Here is a 10,232-nt window from a genome sequence, read left to right as displayed (position 1 = left end):
AAATTCTTCCCCATTTCCCTTTTAGAGCAACAGTAAAATCATCCCCAGTGGCAAGATGGCCCTGGAGTGAGCAAGGAGAGAGAGGGGTCTGGAGACAGAGTTTCTGAGTGGGCATCTGGCAGGAAGGTTGGACCAGGCTCCTGCAATGACATCTCATTAATACTGGATGGATACGTCACCCCACTGGACACAGCCCATATAAGGAGTGAAAATCAAGAGAGACAGTGTTTCAGTTGAAGCCCAGAAGGTCCTACTTGTCCCCTGATGGGGACTGAAGGACATATCAAGGATTCTAAAGCTGAGAGGTGAGGCTGGGGGTACTGGGAACCTGCTGAAAATTTCACACCACCATCAGAATTAGAGGGCCAAATTATTTGCAACAAATGTGTCTGCCTAAGGGTTAATATTCTTTCATGAGTTTGTAAAATAAGTCCTAAAGTTCTCCCCCTTCCCTGACCTCTAAAAGGCAGGCAGAGACATGAGTGGGGAAGTACATGTTGGGGTGGGGCCTTTCTGGAAAGAGAGTTGGCAATGTCATGAGGAGCCTCAAAACCCTCCATACCCACTGACCCTGTAACTTCACCTCCAATGACTGATACTAAGAAAATGAACAGAGATGCAAACAAAGGTTTCTTTTGAGAGAACAAAAAATTAGAAACAGTTTGGATGTTCCAAAATAGGAGATTGTTTAAATAAATTTTGTTGCATCCATTTGATGGAACATTATGTAGCCATAAAATCATGTTTTCAAAGGATATTTAATGATGTGGGGAAATACCTTGTGCTACAAGGTTAGACAATAAAAGCAGGACACAAAATTTTTATACAGAATGATTCAAAGTTTGTATAAAATAGAAATGTGAAGAAAAATGCTCGGAAGGAAAAGCACAAAAGGCTAGCAGTGTGAGACTGAGGGATATAATTGTCTTCTTCATTTTCTAATTATTCTTCAATGTGTATTGAGGGTTACGTTCTATCAGGAAAATAACTATTAATTCTTAAAAGTTGCAACTAACTTCTAGTGACGGCAACACATTTTAAGCCATGCTGTCATGTATTCATTCATTCATTCATTCAAGGAGTCAATAAAAGTTAAAACAGTACCTGAACATACAGTGAATTATTTGTGTTTTAGAATTAATTTCTTCATTTGTTTCATCATCACTCTCCACATGCCCCATATTGCCAGGGGCTGGGCTAGGCCTGGGGTCTAGCAGTGAAGCCAGCTTGAGTTATGCCCTCTTGAAGCTTGCAGCCCTGGGTAGGGAGGGCCCACCCCCAAATATTTACAGCCATGGGAGGGCCCCTTATTGGGACCCTTAGAGCCAGAGGTGGGCTGGATAAGCCGCAGTAGACATAACTGTCTCAAATGTTCACTCCGACGAACAGGTTTGTCCTCGGTTACTAGTGTGGTTTCATACTTGCCTTCTCATACTCTTAATGTTAGCCCATCAGTTTCTAGTCTACCAGATGACCTTCCCATGAACAGGCTGCAAAACACTCTTGAGGATTCTGGAGCCCTCATGGGATTCTAGAGCACTCAGAAGCACTCAAGAATCCTGGGTGCAAGTGTAGATACAGCCTGTCAGAGACTCTCCAGAGAGTCAAGCAGACTCTCTGAGCTAGTCCTCCTATTTCCTTGGCGATACACCATCTGATTCCACTTTCTTTCCTTCCTGGCGCCTGGCACCATCAGCACACATTTGACCTTCAGCACCTTCCCATCCACTCTCATATCTTCCTCTTATGATTCTCCAAGATCCGTAAGACTCAACTCAGTCCTTTGGATCAGTATTCAAAGATGAAGTCTCCAGAATAATGTTGCTTCTCAGGCCTAACCTCCTACCTGCACCCCCTCCACCCGCCCAGATCACTGCCCACCCTGAGCTCTGTGGTCTGTGCCCTTGGCAGGTCCAGAGAAGGCTTATGAGGGTTCTGAATGCTGGCCAGTCAAGAGACTTTCTTTTTGCCTGAATTTGGTCTTTTTCATTTGCTTTCCAGCTGTTTCCTTGCAGGTGGTGATAAAGCTCAGTATTCACTCAGGGTGACCCTGGGGATCATTCGTGATAAGTCTGTATGACCTACAGACCAGGCCACATCTCTGAGTCAAACACTAGCTATACATTTTCTGGAAAACTGTATTTTTCTAATATTTGGTCTTGTTTGTTTCTAGTGGCAAAGAAAAGATTGTGTACCTCTTCCTAAGGTAAAATCAGGGCTAATAATTGGAACTTGGGAAAAGCAGGGGTCAGGTCATGGCTGTGTACTGCACTGGTGGACACATTCACAGCGTAGACAGGGAGCACTCTGGAAATCAACATCATCTCTTACTAAAAGTAGCTCTTGAATCACCACCAGTAGTTTTATTTCATAATCCGATACTTTGTTTAACTTGTAGTCTCAAAGCCCCCCCCCCGTTTAGAGATTATGGGCTACTTAATAGACTCCCCCCATGCACAGCACAGGCCATATTCTGGCCAGAAAGCCCAATAGCTTTATGTCTTTCCCCTCTGAAACCTAACTGAGAATTGATGGTAGCTTTTGTAGATAACTGCAGGGCCCAAAGTTGTTGCTCCAGTATTTATTCAGAAAGTTCCAGCTCCACAGCTTTGTAAAGGAGCAGGAATGTAGAGCTGTAATCGTATCTAACAGGGCTCAGCAAATTTTCCTGGTCTTTGATTAATTTATACAAAGACACCATGAAGATATCCAGGTCGGTCCTGCTTTAAAATATATGCCTGAGGTAGGAAAATTACAATTATAAATAAATTACCATTGTTATTTAAGGACATGACCATTCACTTCATAAAAGACATCTGCTGAGATACCTTAAATAACCAGCTTTTCCAGTGCTGGTTGAATCTCCCAGATTCAATTTACAAAAATTCAATTTACGAACCTCCTTTCTGGAACAGAGCTATGATGAAGCAAGGCACACCTGTAGTTTTAAGAGAATCCTGGCAGTTTCTCTGGGTGCTCTTTTTCTGGGAAGAGGACCGGAACTCCACTTTTGCTTTTTGCACCTTGCTCCAGCGTTGTTTCTGAGCACTCTGGTCCCTGGCCCAAGGGTTCCTTGTTTTCATCAGCTGCTAAGTGTATCAGGCTTCATTCTGTGGCAAGTGACAGAAGAGCCAAAGCAAATTGAATTAAGTTAACAAAGGAAATTTATCAGCTCACAAAACAGAAGGGTGCAGAGGTGGAGCTGGCTTCAGGTGGAGCTGGATTTAGTGCTTAAACGTAAGCAGGACCACATCTCTGTTTCTGTTCTGCTCTCTGCTGTGTTGGCACCATTCTCTAGCTTCTCTTGGTGGCCTCCACAAGCTCTCCATCTCTCCTCTCTTGGTGTGGGATTGTAGACCACAATGCTACAACAGGCACCTAGTTTAAAAAAAAAAAAATCCAAGATTCATTCTGATTGGACCAGCTTAGGTCACATGCCTATTCCTGAACCAATCACAGAGTCCAGAGAGATATGATGTACTGACTGGTTGGGACCTGAGGCAGGTCCTCCACCCAGATGCCCTCAGGGTGGGAAAGGAAGGTAGGTGCTGCCACTGGAAGAAGGTGCTGTTTTGCAGGGACAAATAAATATTCCTGTGTTGACTTCTTTCCTCTGTGGAGAAACCAGGAGAGATGTGTGCCCTTTTTGAGGAACCTGTGAGAGAGCAACACTTTGGATCTTTAAAGGGTGTGCTTAGAAGGGAATGCTGGAGAAGGCAAAGAGTGGCCTGACTGACCTTTGTTCAGGGTTTCTGTGGCCAGGAATCAATAGTTCATGGCAGAATAGCCTCGTGGGTCAGATCCTTCCCAACTTCTTCTTATTCAGGGATCACCTCTTCCATCTGTAAGGGCCCCCCTCTGAACCTTGCTCTCAGAGAAGTCTTTGAAAGCTCACGATTTCTGAGGTGTCCATCACTGAGAAGGCTGCTCCATAGCTTCCACGGAGAGACACCCTGGCTTAGTAGCATCAAAACTCTTTAGCCAGGGGAAGGGGATTCCCTGGAAGTTATTGGGAGGCCCAAGAGACTTCCCTGAGTGAAGGAGAGAACTATTGAGGTGAAGGCCTTCTGAGCCAACTGAAGTTGAGAGGCAGGGACTCTCCATGAGAATCCAAATGAGACCTGGAAGGCATCAGACCAACTTCTCACTGAACTCATGGATGTTTGCAGATCTCTTAGCATCTTTCTTCTGCTTGAGAAAGGTGGACCTGAAGGAGTCTACCATTTTCTTAGAATACTGATTCCCTGTGATCATGGGCTTTACAGATGTTGGAGGTTATATTTATACGGTGGGGAAAGTGAGGTGTGGGGTGGAGGGACTTGGCCCCTCTATTCATGAGTGTTCGGGTCCATCCTTTCACTCCAGAGCCCAAGCAGCCCTCTTTGGATGCTTTCCCTGTGCATCAGTCTTTCGGTCACCACCCATGGCCACCTCGATGGCTAGTTTTTAACCTGTTGATACTATGGGGGAAGCAGAGAGCTATGAGGATCAGAGGAGAGTGAGGGGAAAAGAAGATATGTAAATATGGAAACAAAAACCAGTGCTGTTGTCACAGGAAATGCAACTTGAAACTAGTGGCTGGGTAACATTTTATGAATCACTGTCACTTTTGAGAATCTAATGAAAGAGGTCAGAACCCGTCTATTGGCTTGAGAAGTATTACTTCCAAAGGAGGTACCCTGAGAGGCCAGGTGCTTGTTGTGAAGTGCTGATATGGCTCACATACGGTGTAACTCCTCCGGACCTTGCTTCTGAGCTGGTCTGAGAGTCAGCAGAGAACTCATCTCACCACCACAATTTTTAGCCCCAGCCACTATCCACCTCGGAGAAGGCAATGGCAACCCACTCCAGTACTCTTGCCTGGAAAATCCCATGGACGGAGGAGCCTGGTGGGCTGCAGTCCATGGGGTCACGAAGAGTTGGACACGACTGAGCGACTTCACTTTCACTTTTCACTTTCATGCACTGGAGAAGGAAATGGCAACCCACTCCAGTGTTCTTGCCTGGAGAATCACAGGGACGGTGGAGCCTGGTGGGCTGCCGTCTATGGGGTCGCACAGAGTCGGACACGACTGAAGCGACTTAGTAGCAGCAGCAGCACTATCCACCTAACTCACCAGGCCAGGCTCCCGATGACTTTCATCAGTTTCAAGAAATCAAAAGGCTGACACCCTGGAGAAGACACTGCAGGAGTGGCAAGCCCGGGTCAGAGCAGGGGTGACAGAGGGGTTGTCTCTGCAGAGTGCTGTGAGGATTGGCGAGTGCAGGAGTCCTGCATGCAGGCATTGGGTGAGCCTCTGGGCATCTCTGCTTCAAGTCTAGTCTCAGGATTCCAGCCCTGGCCCGGAGCAGAGAAATACTCCAGCGTTTGAAGAGGAGGAGGTGAGGGAGTCACTGAGGAAAGACTTGCTGGGGCAGGACCAGAGCCAGGAAAGAAGGGTGGGGAGGGTGAAAAATCCCCAACAAGATAAAAGGGAGTCCCACAGATCGTGGAAGTGACCACCAAACACATAGGGCAGGGAGAATCGATGAGTGAACTTCTGTGCTTTAGTAGGACGGAGGTAGCCTTCACGTTCTGGCCTCTGGAGGACACCAGGCCTCTGTCCATTGCCCAGCGTCCCTCAACCCTCACCTCGACTCCCGCCCACTGCAAGCGTTGGCTGCCTTAGTCAGCCAGAACTTGGCCAAGGCAGCCGGCCCGGGTCCTCGAGAAACGCAGAGAAAGCGGGCGCCGACAGGGGGCGCCGGCGAGCCCCGGCTCGAACCCTCCGTGGGGCTCAGGAGGTGCCGCGCGGCGGCCTCCGGGTAGTGGGCAATCTCTGCCCTGCCTGCTCTGGCTCTTTGGGCTGAAAACCTCGGTGGCCTCCGTGAGCATCAGTTGAGGTCCCACAGGCCGCCTGGAGCGCAGTGCTCCAGAGATGTACGGCTCCTAAGGGCCGCGGGCGCCTCTGGCTTCCTGGTCTGGAAGGGGCACCCGGATCTGGCGGCCACGATCCGGACCTCACCGGGAGGGGCACCCCAGAGAGCCCCAGTACGGTGCCAGGATGCACGGCCTGACTCTCTGCTCCCCATGGCTCAGGCGAGGCTGGAGGCTCGAGGGTTAAAAGGCGGCTACCACCCCCATTCTCTTGGGGGAGAAAGTGCCTTTTCTCCAAGTCCATATGGCCACTTCCTTTGGACCTGCTCGGCCCTGCTCGCCTCTTTGTCCGAGCTGTCACTTATAAAGAATCACTTGACTTACAATAACAGGTTCAAAAGACGACAGAGTATAATCAGTTGATCCACGAAGAATTGAAATAAAGAACACCCCACTGCTCCAGCTATCATTCCCATAGAGATAGTGATATCATTGATGTGATTGCGATGCTAATTTCTATACAAGAGGAAAAAAAACCCTTGTATTTTGGAATTTGTTCAAAGAGAATTTCAGACACATCAGATTGGAAAATGCAGATTGAATTCCTAAACTTTTTTGGGGTAGGCAGGGGATTTTATAAAAAACCACCACTGCAGAGATATGAGAGATAAGAGTGGACTTCAAGAATCTCATAGGACTAGCTTGTTTGGGAGAACTCCGACTCTCCTGTCCTCAAAGTCCTGGAGAGAGAGAGTGAGAGAGAGGAGGATGTGCTGGGTTCTCAAGGCAGAGTCCAAAGGCAGTGCAGCACAGACCAGGCTGGGTGCCCACCCACGGAGCCCCTGTCTGGGGGGATCACCCGCAGTGAGGTGCAATAGCCAGGTGCCCTGGGAGGCTGGGTCTCCGCCTGTTGCCTGAGATCCCAGTTCCTGCCCACCGCCAGGTTGGTCTTCCAGTGTGAAGTTTTCTGCATCTCACTCCACTGTTGGATGGGTTATTTGCAACTAAGCGGTCCCTCCTCTAGGAAGGGGTTGGCGATGGGGAGGCTGTGTCGTGCTTTTTCTGTATTTTTGCTTTTTATGTATTGTGGTGCCCTGGTTTAAACCCTCCAGTCATCTAAGGGAAACTCAGTCTGGGCAGGCTGGAACAAGTCTTACCTGAATCAATGTTTTAAGTGTCCCTGTGGCTTGACGTTTTGAATAATCAATCAGTCTCCATCATTTCTTAATCATGCACAACACAGGCCTCTCTTCCGTCTCTCTCTCTCCTCCCCCCCTCCTTCTCTCTCTCTTTTCCCCTCTCTCTCCCTCCCTTTCTCCTTCTTTGTCAACTCTTTTGGATCCTGTGTTTCTGCTATTAACATGCCCCAATGTCACATGCGAGCCTTTTCTTTAAAACAAGCTCCTCATTGGTGTATCTGGATACTTCTTTTATTATTATTACTGAATCTTTTTTTTCCCCATAATGACACCAGGATCATTATATAATCCCATAACAAAGAGGCTTTTGAGGCACCGGCTTTTGTCAACTCTAGGACAGAGAATCCATAATTGCATTATTCAGCTTTTTCCCCCCTTCTTCCCCCTCTTCCTTGCTTCACAGAAACCCAACCTCAAGCATCACTCACATCTCTACCTTGTTACCTCGCCTTATACTATTTACCAAAGCGTTTGCCTTGAGGACCAGTATTTGCAAAGTTGCCTTAAAAAAGTTATTTTGTTTGATAATTAAGTCCTGGAGCCCACCGCGTGATGATTATTCTGGACCCATAAGGCAGAGAACCTGCGTGACGTTTTTCTCGAAGTTTAATTACCGTATGCTAATTTCCTTGCCTACTACGTGATTAATTAAAATCATATTTTCATAATCATTTGGCACTAGTATTGTTTTAGAATTATCATGATCTCCTAAATAGTGTCTGTAAATAAAGTCGCCTCTAATGGCAGGCGCGGGAGGCGAGGCTGACGACCTCTCCGTGTTTGTATCGCGGCGATTGGCAACATAACTGCCTTATTTACATTAAATACGCCACAAGGTTACAGCGCGGATCAACGTCATTTGATCGCTGATGACTCCCTTAAACGCCCGGGCTGTGACTGATTCTCCGCGTCCCGCTGTCCACCGAGATTCACCCGGGAGTTTTTTTTTTTTTTTTCCCCCAGAAAAGAAACAGACTTTAAATAGTTTCAAGAGCAGGTAAGAATTACGCTTTTTCCTCTCCCCTTTTCCGTCTCTCTCTTCTCTCCCTCCGTGGCAATCTCTCTCTCCCTCTCGGCTGGATAAAAAATTCTTTAGTCAAAGGCAGGAATGCAAAGTAGTGACAAGCGAAGGGGCTGATATATGTCTCAGTAACGAGTCTGACAATCAGAATGTAGCTCTTGGAGAATAGATAGATTTTAATAAGTGTGTTTACATGAGCTCAAGGTCAGAAGCAAGCTGCGCTGTGTTAAATGGTTTCTTAGTTGCTAGACAGAGAGAAAAAATGGACGATCACACACCATTCTTTGTAGATTATTATATCAAGGGTTCAGTCTCTGGCTCATCAAAGCTAAATGCCGCAAGACCTATCTAGTTGCTGTGAATTATGCCAGGGCGACAATGGAGAGCGTTTTTAATGGTACAATGCATTTCACCTACCAGATAGGGGGAGGCCGAGCCGGGGATGGGGATGTCTGCTGGGGCTGGGTGATGAGTATCAATGAACGGGGCGATTCTGAAAAGAGGCAGACGAAAATCGAGACCGCCCTGCCCCGGCTGGGCTGGGAACAGTTCGCAGGGCTCTGCCGAGTGGGCGAGCGAGGCGCGCGAGCAGGGCGCCCGTCCCCCCTCAGCCCCGGAAAATGATCAAGTCAATCATGTGGACATGTTTCATTATTCATTGAACACAATCTTTTACAACGCTCCGTTTACGTGCCCGAGTTTGCTCCCGACGCCCGCGTTTCAGTGTTTAAGGTAAGGAAAACAAAGGTGGGGGGGTCTCGGGGCGCGGCGCGGTGGGGGTGGGGGGTCCGGGGGGGGCGCGGCGGGGGGGGGATGGCTCTGGCGTCCGGGAGGTGGCAAAGTGAGTTTGGACTCTTGGCGCGGCCCCCCCCGTCCCCTCCCCCTCCCCATCTCCGCGAGGCCTGCCGCCGGGTTCCTTCTCGCCCCATCGCGATTAAAAAATACAGTCTAATTAAATATCCGTGGCTGTGACGTTGGCGAGAGAAGCTGTCAGCGGGGGGAAAAAAAGAGGAAGAAACCGAGAAAGCGGCGGCGGCTGGGCATCGAAGGGCGCTAGAGAACTTCGGCGGCGAGCGGGACCCGCGCCTGGGCCGCCGCCTCCCCCGCCGCGGTCCCGGGACCGTTACTTTGAAAAGGAGTCGCCGGGCCTCGCGCCGGGCGCGCCAGCGGGACCCCGCGCCCCGCTCCGGGCCCAGCCCGCGCTCCCCGGCCGCGCGCGGCCCGCGAGCCGCTCTCGGCCCCGGGAAACTTTCAAAAGGGTCTAGGGGGTGGGGGGAGTCTGTGGAGACTGGGAGCCCGGGGCCGCGGAAACTTCTGCTCAAGTGACTTTCCCCATTTTCTCCTTTGCCTGAGAATCGTGCGCCCCTCGCTCCCTTTCTTCCTTCGCGGCTCGCTGCGGGATTCCGGCCCCGCCGCCGGGGGGTAGAAAGGGTAATTCGTAATTTTTTTTTTTAATCAAAGTTAGCCGATGCTTACAGTGTGTCAAACTCGCGGGCGCCAAGGGCCGCTGAGACCTGCCATTTTGTGTTTTCATTGGCCTCCTGTACCCGGGGAGTCGGGCGAGGCCAAGGCCGGGGGCTCGGTAGGGCCGGGGTGTCAGGGTCCGAACTCGCGACCCCAGGAAAGGCTGTGGCGCCTGCCAGCGCAGATGGTGCCCGCAGCACCTGCCCCAGCCTAGCCCAGGCCCTGGGGGCCAATCCTGGGGCCAAAGATAAAAATAAAGAAATAAATAGTAACAGGTTATGGAGGGAACTGAGCCGGCTAGCCCGGGGCTGGAGAAATGAGGCCAATCAGAGTGAGGGAGTACGGGCGTGGGGGCTTAGGAAGGCGGGGAGACAGAGGGTTGGGGGCGTCTGGGAAGAGCGCAGTTTGGGGGAACGGAATCCCCAGGCCAGATGTATGACTAGGAGGAAAATGATCTTTGCTGATAAACCTTTCTGTTTGCTTCAAGACATTTTTTGAAGATGAAGAATTGAGGAAAACAGTCGTAGGCGCGACCAGGATGTATTTTAGGCAAAAAAAGGGGGGGGGGGAGCTTTTCTTTGATGATGAGTAGGAAAGTGTCCAGATCTCGACGCGCCCATCTGTTGCAGTTTTGCAAATAATTTAAAATATAGATATCTGTATATAGATGGATGTGTGTGAAGTGGAAGGT

At 49.4% G+C, this 10,232-nt stretch overlaps 1 protein-coding gene across 7 annotated transcripts in view; it reads left to right on the top strand.

The window, feature by feature from the left end:
- Positions 1–7,852: 7,852 nt before the first annotated feature.
- The window catches only part of ZNF536 (zinc finger protein 536), a 443,099-nt gene continuing 440,719 nt past the window's right edge, over positions 7,853–10,232 (top strand). For 2 of the 7 annotated variants that reach the window (XM_081505680.1, XM_081505682.1), the window contains exon 1: positions 8,285–8,809. The gene's annotated coding sequence lies outside the window, so the exon portion shown is untranslated. Of the gene's footprint in view, positions 8,054–8,284; positions 8,810–10,232 lie in introns of those variants that run through there. The other 5 variants (XM_081505679.1, XM_081505683.1, XM_081505684.1 and 2 more) reach the window with 4 other exon arrangements.

This window comes from Giraffa tippelskirchi, chromosome 7, assembly GCF_054371585.1.
Source record: "Giraffa tippelskirchi isolate mGirTip1 chromosome 7, T2T-mGirTip1v1.2.pri, whole genome shotgun sequence".
In the NCBI taxonomy this organism is placed as follows: Eukaryota; Metazoa; Chordata; class Mammalia; order Artiodactyla; family Giraffidae; genus Giraffa; species Giraffa tippelskirchi.
Note: the sequence above shows the minus strand (reverse complement) of the source record. Positions and strands in the feature narration are given on the sequence as shown.